The sequence below is a fragment of the Palaemon carinicauda genome, chromosome 34 (genome assembly GCF_036898095.1).
Source record: "Palaemon carinicauda isolate YSFRI2023 chromosome 34, ASM3689809v2, whole genome shotgun sequence".
NCBI lineage: Eukaryota > Metazoa > Arthropoda > Malacostraca > Decapoda > Palaemonidae > Palaemon > Palaemon carinicauda.
Genome location: NC_090758.1, coordinates 77422886 through 77448440, shown reverse-complemented (window position 1 = coordinate 77448440; position 25555 = coordinate 77422886). Strand labels below are relative to the sequence as shown.

Genomic DNA, 25555 nt, shown 5'->3' with positions numbered 1-25555 from the left:
CTACAAAGAGTATATAGTATCTAGTAGTCATTCGACTGAGGTGGGTCGTAGCTATCAAGCTACAAAATAGCAGCTTTATCTCGCAATATTATTATCATAATAATTTGGTTTAAAGGTCGCTCATGAATGGCAGAGACAAGGGACAGTGACTATGTCCTAGAAACTGATCATATATGCATATGGTCAGCTCAAGCCTCATTTACATCCAAGCTAGGACCTGGGAGAGCCAGGCAATGGCTGCTGGGCATGGATTCAAGACCCGCTCAAGGTTGGTAGTTTCTCGCAGTGTCTGCAACCTCACCATCCTTGTTAGGTAAAGATGGAGGGTTTGGATGAGCCTTTAGGGCTACCTGTTGAGTCATCACCAGCCACTGCCTGGCTCTCCCTGGTCCTAGCTTGAGTGGAAAGGGTGCCTTGGCTGCTGATCTAGGGCATTATCACTGTCCCTTCCCTCTGCCATCCGTGAAAGACCTTTAAACCAAGTTCTTCCGCCATCCCTCCCTTCATGTGATTAGCCCCGCCCACTTGTGTTTAGCACCACCCACTTGTTTTTAGTGCCGCCTACCTATATTTAGCCCCCACCCACCCACCCACCTGTGTTTAGCACCGCCCACCTGTGTTTAGCACCACCCACCTGTGTTTAGCCCCTCCCACCTGTGTTTAGCACCACCCACCTGTTTTTAGCGCCGCCTACCTATATTTAGCCCCACCCACCTGTGTTTAGCACCACCCACCTGTTTTTAGCCCCGCCCACCTGTATTTAGCTCCGCCTACCTATATTTAGCCCCGCCCACCTGTGTTTTGCCCCGCCCACCTGTGTTTAGCTCTGCCTACCTATATTTAGCCCCGCCCACCTGTGTTTAGCTCTGCCCACCTGTGTTTAGCACTGCCTACCTGTGTTTAGCACCGCCCACCTGTGTTTAGCATCGCCCACCTGTTTTTTTACCTCCACCCACCTGTGTTTAGCACCGCCCACCTGTGTTTAGCACCGCCCACCTGTTTTTTACCTCCACCCACCTGTGTTTAGCACTGCCCACCTGTGTTTAGCACCGCCCACCTGTGTTTAGCACCGCCCACCTTTTTTTTACCTCCACCCACCTGTGTTTAGCACCGCCCACCTGTTTTTTTACCCCCAACCACCTGTGTTTAGCTCGTCCCAATACCTCTGCCATCTCTCCCTTGCAATAAACCAAGGTTCACAAGTACTACCTTCTGGCGAGGTACTTTCAACAGGTAGGTAATTGACTTGTCAAATTGAAGGAGGATCAGCTGCTTCTAAGCTTGCTTGGGCACCTGGTGAGATCCACGGGTGGTTTATTAACCTGTCAGTTTTGACCTGTCCGCCGGTTTTTCCTGCTTGCTGCAATTTTTATGTATTTTCATATTTTACGTTAGTTTTTGTAGTGTTGTTATTATTATTATTATTATTATTATTATTATTATTAATTTTGCTAAGCTACATCCCTAGTTGGAAAAGCAGGATGCTATAAGCCCAGGGGCTCCAACAGGGAAAATAGCTCAGCGAGGAAAGGAAATGAGGAAAAATAGAGTATTTTAAGAACAGTTACGTTGAGATAAGTATTTCCTACATAAACTATGAAAACTTAGTTTATATAGGAAAGATCTGTTTTTTTAATAATGGTATTGTTCTTAAAGTGTTTTATTTCAATTGTTCATTACTTCTGTATATATATTTCCTATTTTTCTCACTGGGCTGTTTTTTCCTGTCGGAGCCCATGGGCTTATGGCATATTGCTTTAACAATTAGGGTTGTAACTTAGAAAAATAATAATAATAATAATAATGTTAACTGGATTTTTTCACTTACTCTATTATTTACTTTTTTAGTTTTCATTTTATTTGTTATGTTTTATTAGTTTTTTATTTGTTTCTTCAATAATTAGATAATTAATAACCCCAAAACTCTTATGTATAACCCAAGTTGTAAATTAAGTGTGGGAAGGGCGTAGGGCTTGCAACTGCATTCCCAAGATTAAATAGCATTTCAAGATCTCATTGTGACAGCTGTTGCATGTACAGTTGGCCACAGGAATCCTTGGCACACCTCGCTCCACAGAAATGCACCCGTTGCACCCTTACTGCACGTCGAGTAACCAACAGGGAAAGATGGCAGGAGTGGTGGGCAGGGCTAAACACATGTGGGCGGAGCTAAGCACTGTTGGATGGGGCTTACAGGTAGGCGGGGCTAAACACAGGTGGGTGGGGCTAAACATAGTTGGGCGGAGCTAAACAAAAGTGGGCGAGACTAAACACAGGTGGGTGGGGTTAAACACTGGTGGGTGGGGCTTAAACACAAGTAGAGGGAGCTAAACACAGGGTGGTGGGGCTTAAACACAAGTAGAGGGAGCTAAACACAGGGTGGTGGGGCTTAACACAGGTAGGCGTGGCTAATCACAGGTGGTTGGGACTTAACACAGGTAGGCAAAGCTAAACACAAGTGGGCAAAGCTAAACACAGATGGGTGGTGCTAAACACAGGTGGGCAGAGCTAAACACAGATGGGTGGGACTAAACATAGGTGGACGGGGCTAAATACAGGTGGGAGGAGCTAAACACAAGTGGGCGGGGCTAAACACAGGTGGGCGGAGCTAAACACAGGTGGGCGGTGCTAAACACAGTAAGGTTTTGGCTATTGTGCCTGGAATTCCTGGGTGCAACTGTACCTGTAGGGGTTATCATATGAGCACATTGCAACCAACCCCGGATAAAAGGGAGGGGTGTTATTAGCTAGGTTATGGTAGCCTATTGGAAACGTCCCTGCCTTGCGTTCTGCTGGTTGGGAGATCGAGACCCGCTCTAGCTCGATGTTTCTTGTAGTGTCTACAACTGGGGATTTCGGGGAGCCTATAAATCTACCTGCTGAGTCATCAGTAGCCATTGCCTGACTGTCCATGGTCCTACCTTGGATGTAGAAAGGCTTGGGCCACTGATCATATGTATAGTCATAGTCTCTAGGGTATTGTCTTCTCTCTAGGGCATTTTCCTGTCACTAGGACATTTTCCTGTTTCTAGGGCATTGTCCTGTCTCTAAAACATTCTCCTATCTAGTGCATAGTCACTATCCCTTGCCACTGCCATTCATGAGCGACCTTTAAACCTTCAAGTGGTGAAAAAATGCACGTCGAATTGGTAGTGAGCCACAAAGAATGACAGTGGGTCACGATAAGGCATTAGAGCCGGCGGATCATTCGATTCGAGGCCAAGGGGGAGGTCCCCTTCTCCTGGTGGAGAATGTGAAGTTAATAAGAATTCAAATAAACATTTCTTTGCTTTGGTGTAGACTACTTTTGATGCTTATCTGATCGCATGTAAGACCTGTCAGCTCGTTTGAGAAGGTGGGAGGGGGAGGGGGGGGGGGGAGATGGGAGTGTTTACAGTCCTCCTCCTACGTGCCTCATTTATACAACCGTGTATTCGTATCATCTACCCTGATGCTCTATGGGCTGGCTTGTATAGCCATCGGTGTTACGAGCGGTATTAGCAATATTTAAATAGAATAGATTCTCTCTCTCGCTCTCTCTCTCTACTCACTCCAGAGGTAACGGGTACAAACTGGAATTGAATAGATACAACACCACTCAATGTGGTCATTTCTTTACGTACGAAATGGCAAATATATGGAATAGACTTCCAGCGGATGTGTTAGAGTCCCAGGGGTGGCCAACCTTTTGTTTACCATGCACCAATTTTTTTCACTTCTAATTCAGATGCGCCACACAAACTTCAACCCCCCTTTCAATCCTTTAAATATGGTGATTTGGACATATTTGGCGGTTATACATATAATCATTTGACATACATACATACGTATATATATATATATATATATATATATATATAGAGAGAGAGAGAGAGAGAGAGAGAGAGAGAGAGAGAGATAAAAATATATGAACATAATTAGCAGTTTAAAAAAAAGTAATTTCACATGCAGGTAAAGTAAACATAACTATGTTTAATGAGACTTTTTATTTTGCTTTGCTTTCACTAAATCTGTAATATTAGGAGTTAAATTATGATGAAGGTATTATATATGTCTAAACTTTAATACATATATATATATATATATATATATATAGAAATTGTGTATTTTGAATAATTAGAAGAAAAAATACAGGACATATCGAAAGGTCCCCTTAAATTATTGTTTTTTTATTTTTTTTTTCTAAAAATCAGTATATATTATTATTATTAGTACCACTTTTTATGAGCAGGCGTGTTTTTTCTTTTATTATTTGTAATCGTGCAATGCGCCACTGTTGGCGTATGTGCCATAGGTTGGCCACCCCTGTAGTTAGACAGTAACACAGTAAACGAGTTCAAGAATGAGTTAGACAAGATCATAAGAACTCTCTAAAGGCTTAAACTAAATCGTTCTACCAAAGAGGAAATGGAGTCTTCGCGGATGGACTAAAAAGTCTTTGAGACATCCAAAATACTTGTAACTCTCTCTCTCTCTCTCTCTCTCTCTCTCTCTCTCTCTCTCTCTCTCATCTAATAACCCCTTTGAAACCTCAGTTAGGGTTATTGTGAACCCCTTGAACCCCGAGCATCTTGTTAGTTCAAATATTCGTCAAAAACGAAATTGAACGTTTTTTATCTAAATAGAAAAAGGCTTTTAACTAAACGTGAAGAAACTGACAGCCTCCTATCCCGAAACTTGCCCAGAACCGAAGTGTGCTCAAAAATATTAGGTAAAAATTCATTTTTTCTAGTGAAGAAAGACCTTATAAATTGAAAAAAACAGTTTTATCATTATTACTTACCAAGCTACAACCCTACAACCCTAGATGGAAAAGCAGGATGTTATAAGCCCAAGGGCTCCAACAGGGAAATTAGCTCAGTGAGGAAAGGAAATAAGGAAAAACTACAAGAGAAAGTTTAATAACAATAACATTAAAAAAATCTTACGTAAAATAAACTATAAAAACTTGAAAATAACAAGAGGAAGAGAAACAAGATAGAAATAGTGTGCCTGAGTGTACCCTCAAGCAAGAGAACTCTAACCCAAGACAGTAGAAGACCATGGTACAGAGGCTATGGCACTACCCAAGACTAGAGAACTATATATTTCATTTTTCATTTTTGCTTGCATTCACTGTCTTTGCATAATTCTACAAATGAATATTCTTTTTCTAGTCTCTCTCTCTCTCTCTCTCTCTCTCTCTCTCTCTCTCTCTCTCTCCTTGTTTTGTTTGCATTCACTATCTTTATATATCTCTACAAATGAATATTCTTTTTCTACCCAATCAACACAATTCTCTCTCTCTCTCTCTCTCTCTCTCTCTCTCTCTCTCTCTCTCTGGGGTTAAGGGGGGGAGGGGTTTACCTGATAAGAGATTACTGCCAACAAGCACTCAAGGAATTCTGCTTTTGATGTTATCTGCCCATCTATAAGAGGTTTAGATATTTCACTACGAATCAGACAGAGAGAGAGAGAGAGAGAGAGAGAGAGAGAGAGAGAGAGAGAGGCAGTAAGATTTCTTGAGACTATTATTATTATTATTGTTATTTTGAATTATTGTTATTATTATTATTATTATTATTTTAAATTATTATTATTATTATTATTATTATAATTATTATTATTATTATTATTATTATTATTTAAATCATTATTATTATTATTATTTTTAATTATTATTATTATTATTATTATTATTATTATTATTATTATTATTTTATTATTATTATTATTATTATTATTATCATTATTATTATTATTATTATTTTAAATTATTATTATTATTATTATTATTATTATTATTATTATTATTATTATTATCATTATTATTATTATTATTTTAAATTATTATTATTATTATTATTATTATTATTATTATTATTATTATTATTAGCCAAGCTACAACTCTAATTGGTAAAGCAAGAGGCTATAAGCCTAAGGGCTCCAACAGGGAAAAATAGCTCAGTGAGGAAAGGAAATAAGGAAATAAACTACAAGAGAAGTAATGAACAATTGAAATAACATTTTAAGAACAGTAACAATAAGGTAGATCTTTTATCAACTGTAAGAAGAGTCTCTTCTTGATTCATTTAATAATAATAATAATAATAATAATAATAATAATAATAATAATAATAAAAATAATAATAATAATTTTGCCTTGCATCCTTTAATAATAATAATAATAATAATAATAAGAGAAAAATAATAATAATAATAATAATAATAATAATAATAATAATAATAATAATAATAATAATAGAAAAATAATAATAATAATAATAATAATAATAATAATAATAATAATAATAATAATAATAATAATAATAATAATTTTACCTTGATTCATTTAATAATAATAATAATAATCTTTAATTTTACCTTGATTCATTTAATAATGATAATAATAATAATTTTACCTTGATTCGTTTGATAATAATAATGATAATAATAATCTTCAATTTTACCTTGATTCATTTAATAATGATAATAATAATAATAATATTAATAATAATAATTTTACCTTGATTCGTTTGATAATAATAATGGTAATAATAATATATAATTTTACCTTGATTCGTTTAATAATAATAATAACAATAATAATAATAATAATAATAATAATAATAATAATAATAATTTTACCTTGATTCGTTTGATAATAATAATGATAATAATAATCTATAATTATACCTTGATTCGTTTAATAATAATAATAATAATAATAATAATAATAATAATAATAATAATAGTTTTACCTTGATTCGTTTGATAATAATAATGATAATAATAATCTATAATTTTACCTTGATTCGTTTAATAACAACAACAACAACAATAATAATAATATTAATATTAACAACAACAACAACAACAACAACAACAACAACAACAACAACAACAACAACAACAACAACAACAACAACAACAACAACAACAACAATAATAATAATAATAATAATAATAATAATGCAAGGAAAATAACCACTCCAACATGCACTTACGAAAGCGCCTTTGGGCTAAGCTGTTTTTTTTTTCCTTTTTAAATTGCGTGTAAGCTTCCAGTATTGGGTCGTAATAAAAAAAAACTTGAACTCTGATGTAAAGAAAAAAAAATATTACGTGGAAGTTATAAAAGAATGTTCATTTTATTTACCGATTTATTTGTATTTATTACTATTTTTTGTTGACGGATAATTTTTATTCAGTATTTTTCTTTTCTGAATTTTTTGTGTATTATGTAGTTCTATAATTATTTAACATTTGGTATATATATATATATATATATATCTATGAGTATGTATATATATATATATATATATATAAATATATATATATATATATATATACACACACACACACACACATATATATATATATATATATATTCATTTGTCTATTAAGTCTCTTCCCTTATATTAATGTGTGATATACTGTATATTCGTATAATTCTTTTCCAATTGGTTCATTTTTTTTATTTTTAATTGTCTATTTTTATAAATTTAATATACATTTGTAAAACAATGAATGCATTATAGTTAATTTGATTGTAAGTATTAATTCATAAACAATATTTTTATCATTTTGGTTCTCTCAAATTTTGACTCTATCCAAATATCAAATCATCCACTAATACGATTTAAGTCTGTAGACGTTTGTTCTATAATTAAGAATTAAAAAAAAGGAGCTTTTAAACCGCATTCCTAAATGAGTCGTTTCTGCCCCAAAATTCTTGGCTAAACCTCTCCCTGTCAGCAAGCCAGTTCATGACTATCCCCCCCCCCTCCTTCCCTCCCTTGATTTACATTTTCTCCAAATGGTAGTGGCCACATTGTGAACGCTGGAAGCAATGGAGGAGGTATGGATAGGAAACTCTTAAAACTTGCGTTTGTGTGTGTGTGTTTTTTTGGGGGGTAGGTTAGAAGGTCGATTTCGTAAACAAAAAGTTCTGGGATTTTTGAAGGTGGAAGTGGAGCGAGTTCTTGAAGAAAATTTAAGTACGTTCTGGGATTTTTAAGTTTAACTTGATTCAGTTTGAAAAATAAAGAGATTTTTAAGTGAAAATTTGCTCATTAAGAAATTAGAGGTTGTGGGATTTTTAAGTGGAAATATAGTCAACTTTGAAAATAAAGGAAAGTTGTATTTTAAAGTGAATATTGATTCAGTTTAAAAATAAGGAAAGCTGTGAGATTTTTAAGTAAAAATGTATTCATTAAGAAATTAAAAGTGTGATTTTTAAGTGAAAATGGATTCAATTTTAAAATAAAAGAAATGTGTGGGATTTTTAAGTGAAAATTTATTCAATTTTAAAATAAAGGAAAGTTGTATTTTAAAGTGAATATTGATTCATTTCAAAATAAAGGAAATGATTGGGGTTTTAAGTGAAAATTTAATAAGTTTAAAAAGGAAGTTTTTAGGATTTTTTGAAAGTTAAAATTGAGTAAATTAATAAAAAAATTGTGATAAGTTTTCAGTTTTTAGTGGAATTAGAGTTCTGTGAAAAAAAAATTAGATAAGTTTTTGGATTATGTGAAAAAAATAGTAAAATCTTAAAAAGATTAAGTCAATTTTTGGATTTTTAAAAGTGAAAATGGAGTCAATTCTTTGAAAAATATTCAGAATTTTTTTGGAATTTTAAGAGTTTAAAAACTCATATAAGTTTTTGGTTTTGAAAAGTGTCAATAATCATTTCTTTTGATAAAAAAAAAAAAACTTTGGACGATTTTAAAGGCATCTAAAAACTTTTCAAGTAAAGCAGCTCTAGGAGAAATCAAACCATTGTTCTCTAGTCTTGGGTAGTGTCATACCCTCTGTACTATGGTCTTCCACTGTCTTGAGTTAGAGGTCTCTTGCTTGAGGGTACACTCGGGCACAATATTCTATCTTATTATTTTTTCTTCCTCTGGCTTTTTTGAAATGGTGTGTTGGGCAGGCTTGATAGAAGGGCCATGGATGCCTGGTGGTTTATCAAGAGGTTGTCTTTTCCTTTTTCTGATTCTTTTTCTTCTCAAAACCATCCTTACTGTCCTCCCTTCAGTTGAAATGGCTATCCTGGAGGGTATTTAGCCTTGCATGGTGTATCAGCTCCTCCATGTTGATCAGTTTTCCCTACTTTTTACTATAGTCTATGGGTTTCATCAATCACTTTATTTTTAATTCTGTACATATTGTGTTTGTTATAATTCTTGTTAATATAGTTTTTAATTATGATGTCTCTTTTTATTTCTATTAATTCTTATGCTGTCTGGAGACATTGAGCGAAATCCGGGACCAGTACGTCCTAGATTTCATCAATGTCGTCTTCTGTATTGCAATATTCGTGGTCTTCATGCAAATATCCAAGACCTTACAGTTGCGTCCAGACAGTATGATATTCTTTTGTGCTCAGAAGCTTTGGTTTTAAATATGAGACACTCATCTGAGCTCCTTATAACTGGTTTTAAGAAGCCAATAATGTTGAAACGTGATGCCATCCCTCGGGCCAGGGGAATGGCGGTGTATATTAGGATCGAGTACCCTGCTTCTCATAAGTCCTGCTATCAATGTGGATGTCATGAGATTCAGGTAATAAAAGTTTGTGGCAGGCATAACAACTTTTATTTGTGTTCGATCTACCGGAATCCAGACATGGATGATTCTATCTTCGATTGTCTTCTTACCATTATGGCTAAGATACAAGAAGATGATAGAAAGGCTTCTTTTGTCTTTGTTGGTGATTTTAATGCTCACCATAGGGAGTGGTTATGTTCTATTTCTCCTACCGATCGCCATGGCTTAAGAGCTTTAGACTTTGCCTCTGAATCAGGCTGTGAGAAAATCATAAATGAAGCTACTCACAGGTCTGGTAATTGCTTGGACCTCGTATACACCGACTCCCCTGGCGTTATAACTAGTAAGGTTGGTTCTCCAGTCGGGACATCTGATCATGCCTTGATTTCATTAGTAGTGAAGACTGAGCAGCCTGTCCCTGATATATCATACTCTTGTAAAATTTAAATGAAATCCCAAGCAGACTGGAATGGGATTTTGCATGATCTTTTGTGCTTGAATTGGTCACAATTATATAGTAGTGTAGATCCTGTTGTCCCTTTGAATGAGAATATAGTCAACATAATTGATAGGCGTATCCCTTCTCGTGTGCTAAGGTACCGAGTGAAGGACAAACCGTGGTTCAATAATGACTGCAGATATGCTCATTTGGAGAAGCAGGAGGCCTATCAACTTTGGAAGGGTAACAGATCAGATTTGACCTGGAACAACTATACTCAGCTTCGAGCTTTTCCTCAGAGAGTTTATGCCTCAACTGAAAAGGAGTACAATTTAACCATAAAAGAAACCCTTTCTGGTACAACTCAGGAACGTAAATGGTGGTCTACCCTTAAATCTGCACTCTTTAGTGTAGATGCAACAGTTCCTCCTTTACTTAAACCAGATGGCTCAGTCACTCACTGTCCAAAGGAATAGGCAACCCTTTTGGCTGATGTTTTTGACAGTAAACAGAGTAATAAAAAACTTGGACTTCCTCATTCCTGTTTTCCTGAGGCTAAACTAACTAGTTTAGCTTTTCGATCTCGTGAGATTAAAGCTCTGTTGATGGACCTTGATCCTTATGGAGGTGTAGACCCAAATGGTATTTTTCCTTTGTTTTTTTATAAAGACAGCAGATTTCTTAGCTCCAAAGTTATCTGTTATTTTGCGCAAGTTAGCAAGAAGAGGAGCTTTTAGCACTAGTTGGAGAATTGGTAATGTTACTCCTCTATGTAAATGTGTTTGTGGTAGCTCAAGTCCCACTGATTACCGCCCAATTTCCATAACTCCCATATTATCTAAAGTTTTTGAACGTCTTCTGGCAAAACGTCTTAATAGGTTTGCTGAAGGTAATCATCTACTCCCTAGTTTGCAATTTGGTTTTCGTAAAGTCCTTGGAGCATGTGATGCCCCTCTTACAATCTCCAATGCTGTACAGAAATCCCTTGATTGTGGTCAGAAAGTTCGTATGATTGGCCTTGATTTTAGTGCTGCCTTTGACCGTGTTAATCATGAGGCCCTTGTTTTCAAACTCAAACAGTTTGGAGTGGGTGGGTCGTTTCTTAGCATTATTATTGATGTTTTAAGCAATAGATCTCAAAGAGTTGTTGATGGGCACCATAGTGTGTATAGGAATGTGATATCCGGTGTTCCACAGGATAGTGTTCTTGGCCCATTACTTTTCATACTATATACACATGACATGTGGTTTGGCCTAGAAAACAAGCTTGTTGCATATGCAGATGATGCTACTCTCTTTGCATCAATTCCATCCCCTGAATGTAGATCTAGGGTTGGTGAATCCCTTAATAGAGATTTAGCTAGAATTAGTGCATGGTGCAAATTATGGGGTATGAAGTTGAATCCTAACAAAATTCAAAGTATGATTGTAAGTAGGTCAAGGACGGTGGCTCCTCAACATCCGGATCTCAGTATTGATAATGTTTCTTTAAATTTGTATGACTCTTTAAAAATTTTAGGTGTGATTCTCGACAGCAAATTTACTTTTGAGAAACACATTAGCTCTGTGTATTCTGCAATTGCACAAAAAATAGGCTTATTGAGAAAGTCTTACAAGATTTTCGGTGATCAATCTATTCTGAAGAAGTGTTTTAATTCTTTCATTCTACCTTGTTTTGAGTATTGTTCTCCTGTCTGGTCTTCAGCTGCTGATTCTCATCTTAATTTGTTGGACAGAAACTTACGGTCTATTAAATTTCTTATTCCTGATCTAGATATTAATCTCTGGCACCGTCGTTCAATTAGTTCATTATGCTTGTTGCATAAGATTTTTCATAACTCTGACCATCCTTTACATTCAGATCTCCCTGGACAATTCTATCCTGTTCGCAATACTAGGCAGGCAGTTAATTCTAATAGCCAGGCCTTCTCCATCACGAGGCTCAATACTACACAGTATTCTAGAAGTTTTATTCCAGCTGTTACCAAGTTGTGGAATGAGCTTCCTAGTCGGGTAGTTGAATCAGTAGAACTTCAAAAGTTCAAAGTTGGAGCAAATGTTTTTATGTTGACCAGGCTGACATGAGTCTTTTTATAGTTTAAAAATATCTGTTTTTGACATTGTTAGTAGTTTATATAGGACATATCTGTTTTTGACGTTGTTAATAGTTTATATATGACATATCTGCTTTTGACGTTGTTAATAGTTTATATATGACATATTTGTTTTTGCCGTTGTTAATAGTTCATATAGGACATGTCTGTTTTGACGTTGTTACTGTTTTTAGAATGATATATTGTTAATTTATTCTCATCATTTATTTATTTCCTTATTTCCTTTCCTCACTGGGCTATTTTTCCCTATTGGAGCCCTTGGGCTTATAGCATCTTGCTTTTCCAAATACGGTTGTAGCTTGGCTAATAATAATAATAATAATAATAATAATAATAATAATAATAATAATAATAATAATAATAATAATAATAAAACCATTTTGAAATATGACAATAGTCAATTAATTTAAAAAAAAAGAATGGGATGATTTTAAAGTTCGCTAAAAACCTTCAAAGACAAAATAAAAAAGTAAAAAAAACCCTAAAAACTAAAAAAAGATGCTATAAAGTGTCCTCTCTCTCTCTCTCTCTCTCTCTCTCTCTCTCTCTCTCTCTCTCTCCTGCAAGGTGGCAACTCTTTGTTGGTGACTTTTTGAATGGATTAATAGATAAACTGTGACTCCAAAGTAGTTCCTGACGAAGGCGTGGCAGGAGGTAGTGAGAGATTTATCTTGATAAATGATTTTATTATTATTATTATTATTATTATTATTATTATTATTATTGCGAATGGATTAATATTATTATTATTATTAGTATTAATATCATCATCATTATTGTTATTATTATTGTTTTTATTATTATTATTGTTGTTATTATTATTATTATTATTATTATTATTATTATTATTATTATTATTACGAATGGATTAATATTATCATTATTATTATTATTATTAGTATTATTATTATTATTATTATTATTATTATTATTATTATTATCATTATTACTATTATTACTATTATTACAGTCGCTACGAATTCACGCCGTCCTGTTAGTTTATTTGCGACAACTTTACACAAAAACTACTGTACCGATTTTGTTCAAACTTAGTAGTCATATTGGGTATGATCCAAGGATGAATCTGTATTATTTTGGATAAAGTACACCAAAGTACAAGTACGCAGGAGTACTTTGAATATAATCGCAAAGTTAAGTATTTGGCAAATGTTAGTTTATATTGTGTTTTTGATCAACATTACACAAAAACTAATGAACCAATTTCAACCAAACTTGGTGGGTAAGTGGGGTATTGACCCAAGGAAAAATCCATTAGATTTTAAAGAAAATACTTCGAAGTATAAGTACATAGTAGTGTTAAGAACAAAGCAAGTCTGCTAGGCGTGGCGGAGGCATGCTCTCTACTGGGTGTCCCTCTTGGTTATTAGATTAGTGAAGTCTATTCCTTGAGTCCCTTTGTGGTGTTAATTAATCTATCATTAACTATAAAAGGCCAGATTTTAGCATCGTGGGAGAAAGTGTGATTGGCAAATGTGCCAAGTAATTTTTCATTTGAAGAAAGATTTAGTTTATTATACGTAGAATAAGTTTATTGATACATATTACGTTTTCCATGTTGATATATATATATATATATATATATATATTTATATGTATATATATATATATATATATAATCCCTTTGTTTGTGAGGATAACTTAACGTGTCGAAAATATTTGTGTACTACCATGATCAGCAAAGCTGTACTAGCCAAGGCCACCCATACTAGGTTGATTTGCTGTGGGCAGTCAGACAAAAGTCTCCCACCATCACCAATCCGCACTGGCCTGCGTGGTGAGGAAAAGTGGCCAAACCCCAGTCATAAATAAGGACTTGTCTGAGGCCTTTATCCTGCAGTGGATTAGAAACGGGTGAATTTATTGTTGTTGATAGAGAGAGAGAGAGAGAGAGAGAGAGAGAGAGAGAGAGAGAGAGAGAAAACACAATACCACGATGCCAGGCTTTAACGAACGTAATAGCAAACAGCCCGAAGACCTCTCCGGATCGGAGCAGCGCTGGTGTCTCCAGGCTCCAAGGCCATCCTTAAGCTTCACAGCCTCGAAGCGCTTACTTGACGAAGAGACCTCCGAGGTCGTTCTCACGTAATATGAACGAGGTCAACCTTAAGGAGATTATGTTTCGTGGCTGTTCAATAGAATAGTCTTACTAGAGGTATTATTACCCCCCCCCCCCTCCCTCCCCCAGTCACTAATGCTTTGAAGAATGTTGGAGCTTGGGAGTTTTGTAAGTGTACTTTGGAGGCTTATTTAATGAGGGTGAATTTAGAGAGAGGAATTGAACAGATGGGTGGTTATCGTTGTTTTGATATGCTCGCATATATATATATATATATATAAAATGTATGTATATATATATATATATATATACTGTATATATATATATACTATACAGTATATATATATATATATTACTATATATATATATATATAATATATATATATATATATATAGTGCACACACACATATATATATATATATATACATACATATATACAGTATATATATATATATATATACATATATACATATATATATATATGTATATATATATATATACATATATATATATATATATATGTTATATATATATATATATATATGTATATATATATATATATATATAAATCATACAGTACTTCACCTGAAGGGTTAGCAAGTGAATTAGCAATCAAGTCTCCAGCCAATCATTTCATGCTGAAACTGTCAACCCTCTGTCCTTTTCCACCCCCTAGCTGCATCCCACTAGAGTCCACTAACAACCAAATACAAAATTATCACATTTATTTGACGAAATAAAGTCTAAAATACTAGATAGTAGTTTGCCAGATGCTTTCATTCGTGGGTTTTGTTCCCTAGAGTTTTATGTTTGGTGTGAAATTCGTAATATTTATTTTGATTTGTGCCATATAAAGATTTGCCTATTATCTGTAATAATTATACTCTCTCTCTCTCTCTCTCTCTCTCTCTCTCTCTCTCACCTGCTATTTCAACACCTATTGTGGTTTCTTCCTTATCAGCTAAGGTTCTCCACAGACCAGAACTAATGTAAATTAATCCTTATGACTTTAGCTATTGTATAAGGAACAGATGAAGGAGTAGATATGGGTTTTCTTCCTTTGTTTTGATGTTTTTTTCTTTTTCTTTTTCATTTATTCTTTTATGAAAATGTGTATGGTTTATGCTGATATAAGTAATAATATACTGTAGCTGGTGGGCAGTCAACTGGTGGGGGTTAACGCCTGATTGGGTATGATCTAAGTAGTAAATAATGTACCTGGTGGGCAGTCAACTGGTGGGGGATCGTGGCCTGGGTATAGATGTTTGTAGTGCTTGCAACTTCCTGTCAGACTTTTCTGGGGAGAAAACATAGTGTGTATTTTTACCCCTTTAATAGTTTTAATTGTCCATCACAGTCATTTAAAAACTACAAAACTGAGAATCCACACCATTAGGTCAATGTAAGCCAAACCAGTTTACCGAAATTGTATATATTTCTTTGTCTTGAGATAAAAAAAATTGTCAAGACTTCAGACTAAGAAACTTCTATAATCCAACGTTCAATGATAAAAGCACATCCGATGTTCTGTTGTCACTTAAGACTACTTTCTGGGCTGAACACTGCTAGACTTGACATTAAGAAGTTATAAGAACTATAGTCCATTTCTTTTAGCGATGCATATTTGCACCGACTCGCGGCGGTGCCCTTTTAGCTCGGAAAAGTTTCCTGATCGCTGATTGGTTAGAATTATCTTGTCCAACCAATCAGCGATCCGGAAACTTTTCCGAGCTAAAAGGGCACCGCTGCGAGTCGGTGCAAATATGCATTGCTAAAAGAAATGGGCTATAGTCTTGCCTCTCTTAGTGGATGTTATGCAAGTTGAATGTTCATTGGTAGGCTACTTGTTTTATAGTTATACTGTATTTAATCAGATAATAGACTTGCCCTGGGTAGTTTGTAGCACTACGGCCAAGTGTCCTAATTTGCTTATTATCGCTCCGACTGTTATCTTGTATAGAATAAAAACGTTTGGAAATGGTCTATGGATCTTAAATATGTTGTGTAAGGGGGGTCCGGGGGGCACAGCCCCCCTGGGTAAGGACACGGCTTTTAGCATAGGTTAGGTGGGTTTTTTAAGTTAGCTTCTCCCGTCGTACTCGTAGGTAAGGAAACTGTTGTGTAAGGGGGGGGGGGGGGGGTCCGAGGGGGCGAAGCCCCCCTGGGTGAGGATACGGCTTTTAGCATAGGTTAGGTGGGTTTTTTAAGTTAGCTTCTCCCACCAAAATCGTTTTTTAGAACGACGGCCACAGTTCAGAATATTCCCGTTTTCTACGGGATCTGGCCGTCACCCTACAAAGGCTCCCTTGCCCTTTAACTATGTCAAAGGATATTTGTCTTCAGTTATGAAAAGAGAGGCCTTCTTTGAGATTCCAGTCTGAACAGATGTCAGAAATGGCGAGATTTTCACATGAGGACACCATAAGGATATTTCATGTTGAAATGAAATGTTAAATGTTAAGAAACTGGAGCTCATGTTAAGGAAAATTATGGTAATAAATATATAGTGATGATAATAATAATAATGATAATAATTATGATAATAGTTCAGCCCCTCCTTCATGCATTGTTTATTAAAAGTCAGTACAGTACTGTCTTGACTGCGTTAAATTTGTAATTTTTTCTCTATCACTTCTATTATATTTTACAGTAATTATTTCATTAAGTACTTCAGATATTCTAATTTTTGTAAGAGGGAAAAGATATGCGTTCGTTTTATCCGTTTTCTTAACCATACCTATAGTCCATTTCTTTTAGCGAGTCATATTTGCACCGACTCGCGGCGGCGCCCTTTTAGCTCGGAAAAGTGTCCTGATCGCTGATTGGTTAGAATTATCTTGTCCAACCAATCAGCGATCCGGAAACTTTTCTGAGCTAAAAGGGCACCGCCGCGAGTCGGTGCAAATATGCATCACTAAAAGAAATGGACTATAGTCAAGCTACTGGATTGTAGCCTACTGTATCCTGTACTTATATGATTGTTGCGTTGTCTGTACGAGCAGGCAGTGATGTAACTTAGCCTATGTATGGGTAGATTTCTGTTTTTTTACAGTATGTTATTTAAGACTTTTATTGTTTTCAGTTAAATTCTCAAACCTAGGCGAGGTTAGCCTTTTCAAATGAAGTGGTAATTTTTTCTGTTCAGGTAGGCTACTCTGTACCTATAGTCAATTTCTTTTAGCGATGCAGATTTGCACCGACTCGCAGCGGTGCCCTTTTAGCTTGGAAAAGTTTCCTGATCGCTGATTGGTTGGACGAGATAATTTTAACCAATCAGCAATCAGGAAACTTTTCCGAGCTAAAAGGGCACCTCTGCGAGTCGGTGCAAATCTGCCTCTCTAAAAGAAATGGACTATAATTTAGGTTACTTTAAGGCACCTTAGGGTGAAGTACTAGTATAGAATGATTTCAAAGCAGTTTTTTTTTTCTTATAATGTTTAACCGAATTACAAAGTACAGTACAGATTTAACATTTAAAAGGTTAGCACATCTTTTTATTTATATTCAGATGGGTTAAAAAAAAGGATATTACATACACAAGCAACGGACGAAAAATGTAGTCGGCGTATCGCAGCAGATTTTTCTTGAAGTAGTGAAACATTTCGCACTTTAAGCTTATGCCAGTTCAGTTTTTTAAAAAGATAGTTTTTTACTTATTATATTTAGCCCCAAGAACAGAAACTTTGCTTCAAATTTGGCTGAATTTGAAAGTCATGAAAATTTTGGCTTACGATGAATTTTGGATTGGCATATTTGATAAGTTTTATCTATTGATATATATTATATATACGATATATTATATATATGGCATATTATATATATATATATATCTATATATATATATATATATATATATATATATATATATATATATATATATATATATATATATATATATATACATATATATATATATATATATATACATATATATATATATATATGTATATATACACACACACACATATATATATATATATATATATATATATATATATAATACATACTGTATACAGAAGGACCTCTTGAACACCACCCCTTTACAAACATTAATCTGCGGATGAAAAACTCCCACACGTTTGCGTAAAAATCTCGCTCGTGAGAACGTACAGTATTGTAAATGTTCCAGAATTTGGTCCCCGTAAGAAAGAAGGCTTTTGAGAAAGACTAAATTAATTCTAGATTATTTTCTTGGAGACAATTTCTCTTGACAGATGAATCTAGAATGATAAGGTTCTACATTTGAAGTTTTTACAGACAATTTGGTATAAGTCACATCTGTTTTATGACTAAATAATCTTAAATTTGGCCCTTATTTTGTCATGTATTTTTGTATATTTTAGAGTGATTGTGAATCATAATTTTGTCCTGTAGTTTTGTATCATTTTAGAGTGATTGTGAATCATAATTTTGTCCTGTAGTTTTGTATCATTTTAGAGTGATTGTGAATCATAATTTTGTCCTGTAGTTTTGTATCATTTTAGAGTGATTGTGAATCATAATTTTGTCCTGTAGTTTTGTATCATTTTAGAGTGATTGTGAATCATAATTTTGTCCTGTAGTTTTGTGTTTTTAGAGTGATTGTGAATCATAATTTTGTCCTGTAGTTTTGTATCATTTTAGAGTGATTGTGAATCATAATTTTGTCCTGTAGTTTTGTATCATTTTAGAGTGATTGTGAATCATAATTTTGTCCTGTAGTTTTGTATATTTTTAGAGTGATTGTGAATCATAATTTTGTCCTGTAGTTTTGTGTTTTTAGAGTGATTGTTCATAATTTTGTCCTGTAGGTTTGTATATTTTTAGAGTGATCGTGAATCATAATTTTGTCCTGTAGTTTTGTATCATTTTAGAGTGATTTTTACCTATAATTTTGTCCTGCAGTTTTTGTATATATTTAGAGTGATTGCCTACCAGTTTCACCTACTCTCGTTTCTGTATTTTTTCTAGAATGTATTTATGTTTTTGTTCAGGAAGTTAAGAAAAAACTTTATACCACCATATTGTGGTTTTCAAATATTTTACTCCCTAATAATTTGTGATATTTTTCAAGAGTTAGAGACTATTCTATACAAATAGTTTAAAGCCAGACCAATTTACCATTTACTTAATAGGATTTGAATGTTAGTTGCCCATTTTTTTTTTAACAAATGGCTCAAATTGGGTATAGAATAGAATTTCAGTTTTCAAATGTATGGTACCAAATTGAATTTTAATATTCCCTAATTTCAAACCAAAATATATGATACCCGAGCCAAGAACTAAATTGCTTTCTCCAATTTCAAAGCATTGGATCAACCCTAAAATTTATACGCGTATAGAATGGATTCCTTGAATATGACAGACAATGTTAGGTTACTTCCTTGGAATTTGAAGTTGAATTAGATATTCAAGCGTTTGAGATAATAATTAATCTCAGTTGCTTTTGTAGTGTGGGTTCCAATTCTCTTCAGAGCTGTTCAATTATATTTTCATATTAGCGTTTAAACCAGGCATGGGGAACTGTTCATAAACTATAGTCCATTTCTTTTAGCCAGGCATATTTGCACCGACTCGCAACGGTGCCCTTTTAGCTCGGAAAAGTTTCCTGATCGCTGATTGGTTAGAATTATCTTGTCCAGCCAATCAGCGATGAAGAAACTTTTCCGAGCTAAAAGGGCACCGCTGCGAGTCGGTGCAAATATGCCCCGCTAAAAGAAATGGACTATAGGTGGGCCACATTGTATTATATCCAAGAGAGGGAGGGCTGTATGCAAGAATTGTTACTGACCTATTGGCTAATGTGTACTAATTTTGTTTTCAATTCCTTGATTTATTTATTTTTGAAAATTTACACAAAACTGACGTCTCATTTATTTCCTAATTATGATTATTGATATAAATAAATATAATTAGAAATATTTAGGAGGACAAAATGAAAATTCCGTAACCTAGAAAGTCTCCCGGGGGGGCTGGAGGATGTCCTTGCCTGTCTTATAAATTAGTTTGCTTCTTTAGGGTTGGTGATTTATCCCCAAACTTACGGTACAAATTTTGTACGAGCCAGGGATTTTGAAGTAGTTACTTCTGTAAACTACTTTCAAATAAGTCCTTATGTCTCTTAACTGCTTTCAAATAAGTCCTTATGTCTCTTAATTGCTTTCAAATAAGTCCTTACTTCTCTTAATTGCTTTCAAATAAGTCCTTACTTCTGTTAACTACTTTCAAATAAGTCCTTACTTCTCTTAACTGCTTCTAAATAAGTCCTTACATCTGTTAACTACTTTCAAATAAGTCCTTACTTCTCTTAACTGCTTTCAAATAAGTCCTTACTTCTCTTAATTGCTTTCAAATAAGGCCTTACGTCTCTTAATTGCTTTCAAATAAGTCCTTACTTCTCTTAACTACTTTCAAATAAGTCCTTACTTCTCTTAATTGCTTTCAAATAAGTCCTTACTTCTCTCAACTGCTTTCAAATAAGTCCTTACTTCTGTTAACTACTTTCAAATAAGTCCTTACTTCTCTTAACTGCTTTCAAATCAGTCCTTACTTCTGTTAACTACTTTAAATAAGGTTATGTTTGACACTACTGTATTAATAAAAATATCCAGGTACTTATAACTTCTTACTCTTACTAAGAACTGTTACAGATATTAAGTAAAATTCTACCTTTCAATTGCAAAGATTATATGCTAATTTTCTCTATATTTCATCCCCGTCACCACCAGGCCGGTGCCAGCACAGACAAGCGCGAACATCTGTACAAAATACTGGTGATAGGGGAACTCGGGACCGGCAAGACTTCCATCATCAAGCGTTACGTCCACCAGTTCTTCAGCCAACACTACCGGGCGACGATCGGCGTGGACTTCGCCCTGAAAGTTCTCAACTGGGATAACAACACAGTCATTAGATTACAGCTATGGGATATCGCAGGTGAGGCAATTGGTTTGTTTTGGGTGCTTTAGGAAGGGCGGAAGTTACGCAGCAGGTTTTACTATATTGGTTATTAGTGTGGTATGTCTCTCATGTTAAGAGAATGGAAAATGGCTGTCTTCTAAAGGTGATGAATACAAGAGTTGATGGGAGGAGTACGAGAGGAAGGCCAAGGTTTGGGTGGATGGATGGAGTGAAGAAAGCTCTGGGTGATAGGAGGATAGATGTGAGAGAGGCAAGAGAGCGTGCTAGAAATAGGAATGAATGACGAGCGATTGTGACGCAGTTCCGGTAGGCTCTGCTGCTTCCTCCGGTGCCTTGGATGACCACGGAGGTAGTAGCAGTAGGGGATTCAGCATTATGAAGCTTCATCTGTGGTGGATAATGTGGGATGGTGGGCTGTGCCATCCTAGCAGTACCAGCCGAACTCGGTTGAGTCCCTCGTCAGGCTGGAAGGAACGTGTAGAGGAGAGGTCCCCTTTTCTGTTCATTTGTTTACTTTCGGCTACCCCCAAAATTGGGGGAAGTGCCTTGGTATATGTATGTATGTGATGTCTCTAAGGACTTATGATGGCGTTAATAAAGTATTCATTCCAAGTGCTGACCTCGTAACTTACTTAGCAAAATTTTCTGTATGTTGTGACTTTAGCAAGGAGTTGTTTCATAAGTAGAAAAAGGTTTTTGCCACTTGTGGTATGAATAAACGTAGTTCGTTTTAAAGGGTGATTGAAGGCAGACGATATAGAAACTGGTAACCTATTTGACTGAGATGGTACGGACATGTGTTGAGGATGAATGGTGGGGAGGGAGTGAGGAGGGCTTGGGAGAGAATTAAATAGCGAGATAAGGTGAAGGATGATATGGAGAGAAGAGGTTTGGTGGAAGAGGATGCCGTGTTTGAAGGCACTGGGAGAGGGGGCATCAGGTGACCAAGCCCTTAATATATGGATAACGGTGGGAAAAAAGAAGAGGAGAACCTATTTGACCAGACTATGGTGCTGGTCGACATGCTGAAAATTTGGGCGTAGTATTGAAATAGTAGGAGAGCATTGTAATACTAGTGGGTGTCAGTACTTGTATAGTGAAAATAGCACTACGTGGGCTGTTAACCCTTTTACCCCCAAGCTATTTGGAACTTTCCAACCCTGAACCCCCAGGCCATTTTCTTTTTCAAGCACATTTTGCAATATATTTTTTTCTAAATTGCTCTAACAGCCTTAATTTTCGTCATAGAGAGGTCAGGTTGGTCTCATTCTTTTGGAAAATGCCTGAAGTTTCTCAAAAAGCTATCAAAAATATGCAAAAAAAAATTTAATTAGCCGTTTTTTGTAAGTCCGTACCGGTACGTCCATGGGGGTAAAGGGATGAGGTTTGTGAAACGTACCAGTACGTAAAGGGGTTAACTTTGATTGAGGTGGAAGTAGATGGATGTCCCACAGTGATGGTGCACTTGAATCTCCCTTGTCCAACCTGGGGCATTGGAGTGAGAGCCTTAGTTTATCCCTGTAGTCGTGTTTGCTCAATGTATTTACTACAGCCAGTTAGCCCAACACAAATTTATAAACGCCACAACTGTTTCACATGTGACACTCTCTAACTTGAGGAATAATCCTTATTGTGCCACAAATGTCATTGCTGTTTTTCAGATTCAATTGTATTTTTTGTAAGCTCAGTATATAATTTAATAGTTAATTATGCATTTGTTACCATCATAGGTGAATTTAATAATTCAATATGAAATCAGAAAGAGGCACAACATTTGTTTAAATTAGCATCTTCAGGATGTTTTGAATTATTATAACTTGTAAAAGGTTATGCCAAGAGACAGCAGTGACTATAGCAATCCATTCCCAATCACATCTATCTGTCAAATGAAGGTTTTTTTAAATATTTTGAATTACTAGGGGCTTCTTAGTGTTTTCTGGGTCGACCTGTGTTCGCCGGTGAAAAGGTCCTTCTTGTCACTTTTCTGATATAAATATATTCCAAATATACCAGAGAAAGTTAAAGCATTGGAATGCAGAGGTTACTACCCTCGCGCGAGCACCCTTAGGGTGTCGTGTATAAAGAAAGGGTGTGTGAAAACCACTATTCACAGGTCGTCTTCCATTTAGAATATTCCTTCGTCAATGTACACAAGAGGGGTGTGCCGTAATAGCGGTCTCCACCGCATCAACCTGGACCACCCCACCAATGCCCGACACCAGCACCATCTGACATCCTTCTTTTTGGACTCGTGAAGAGTTGTACCCCTTGCTTGTGCCCGCTCTTTTTACGCTCTTTTGGACCTCTTTTTTGGCGACACAGATCTCTCCCCAGAAATAGATTTTTCCTTCGTCAAAATCCCTTTATTATTGAGTCCTTTATGATAGACTGACATTTTTTGCTAGAACTTTGTTGGTAATCTCTCGTAGGTTCTAGATAAGAGACTTATATTCCTGCAGGATTTTAATTACCGCTCTGATCCAAGACTTGCTCCAGACGATGAAGATGCTCAGATTTCTTTGATCAGGCATAAATACATTTCTATATTTCCAAACAGTACTGTATCACAATACAGTACACCTTTCCATCGCTTATTGTGAGCCAAGGTGCGTGGTTTCTTGTGAATACAAAGCCTCTAATAGGTGATCAAATCTTGTACACTGTTCCCTAAAGTTTTGTTACACAAAAATATTCTTTTGTTAATATTATTGAAGGAATACCTCGCTACATTTTCTCTTGGTTATCTTTAGTGTTTGGCCAAATAGAATTTTCACATTGCTGTTGCTTCTTGAGAGACATTTTGAGGTTCCCATGAAAAGTTGGTCAGCAGAATTAATATCTAGTATTGTACGATATGTCAAGATCGCAATTCTTAGGAAATGAATCTTTCTATCAAGTTTGCAATTCTTAGGAAATTAATCTATACCTGCGCTCTGGATTTTAAAAGCTTGCCGATAATCTGAGCCAAAGACTTTTATGTGAATATCCTCAAATCTAGAGCACAAAACATCAGAAACATTATTTATTATTATTAATTTTCTAGCTTTCTTTAGACCCCAGTAGCTTACACAGAATTTCCTCGGTAATCTAAGATAATTCTTGTCCTTTTAATTCTATAAATTTCTCTCCTTTCTTTGGAAATGAATCTATATCTAAATTCTTTACTTCTAAAGGAGCAGCGATATTCTAAGTTGAAATCAGCGGGAACTTTCAAATCTAGTGCACAAAATATCAGAAACATTATCATTGTCTTTTGTTAGCCTTGAGACCTCAGTAATTTTAGAACTTCTTCAGTATCGTAAGAGATAACATAAAATAACCTTGTCTTGATTCTTGACCCTTTAATTCTATAAATTTCTCTCCTTTCAGGTCAAGAACGCTTCGGAAACATGACAAGAGTGTATTACAAGGAAGCCGTCGGAGCCTTCGTGGTCTTCGACGTGACCCGAGCCCAGACTTTCGACGCGGTCACAAAGTGGAAGACTGACCTGGATACAAAAGTCACCTTAGCTGATGGTTCACCTATCCCGACAGTCCTCCTTGCTAATAAGGTAGTATACGTTTAAAAGTTAAAACCGTCATTCCAAAGTAAAAGTTGTTAATGAATTAGTTTCTTGATCAATATAAATTTCCTGAAGGATGTTCTTTCTCGATGTTTTTGATCTGTTCATCACTTGATGTTTATAATGTTTATGTTGTAGTTCTAAGTTTATTTTTCTTTCTTTGTCTTTTCAATATCCACATCCTTTCTTTACTACCGTTTATACAAGTTTTCACATTTTTATATTTTTCCCTTTCTATTATGCGAGTATATCGTAATACATTTTCATAGTAACTGCTCTCTAGATTAAAGAATGACAAATATTTTGTCGGTCTTTCAAAGGAGAAATTATTTCATGTGTAGTCAGCTAACTGTGATCTCACAATTATAGTATATTTAACCAAACAATTTTCGCGGACATAACATCATATTGATAATATTTTAATCGTTATGTCTTGGAGATTGTAAGGATGGTAAAGTACTTCCTTATATCCATAAAAGCTGAATGCATTGATGGAAAAATCGAAGTCTTTCACAAATGTCCAACTGGGTTAGTCTGCTCGAAGTCAAAGTCTTAATGTCTGCATCTAAGAATCAAGTAAACAATGTTCCCAAAATTACTGTTGATATTATTATTATTATTAATTGCTAAGCTGCAACCCTACCAAAGGACCTCAACAGGGAAAATAGCCCAGTGAGGACAGGAAACAAGGAAAAAATAAAATATTTTGAGAACAGTAACATTAAAATAAATATTTCCTATATAAACTATAAAAGCTTTAACAAAACAAGACGAGAAATTAGATAGAATAGTGTGCCCTAGTGTACCCTTAAGCAAGAGAACTCTAACCCAAGACAGTACAAGACCATGGTACAGAGGCTGTGGCACTACCCAAGACTAGAGAACAATGGTTTGATTTTGGAGTGTCCTTCGCCTAGACGAGCTTCTTAC

At 35.2% G+C, this 25555-nt stretch overlaps 1 pseudogene; it reads left to right on the top strand.

Annotated features, from left to right (window-relative positions):
• The window catches only part of LOC137626490 (uncharacterized), a 45976-nt pseudogene that overhangs the window by 16141 nt on the left and 4280 nt on the right, over positions 1 to 25555 (top strand).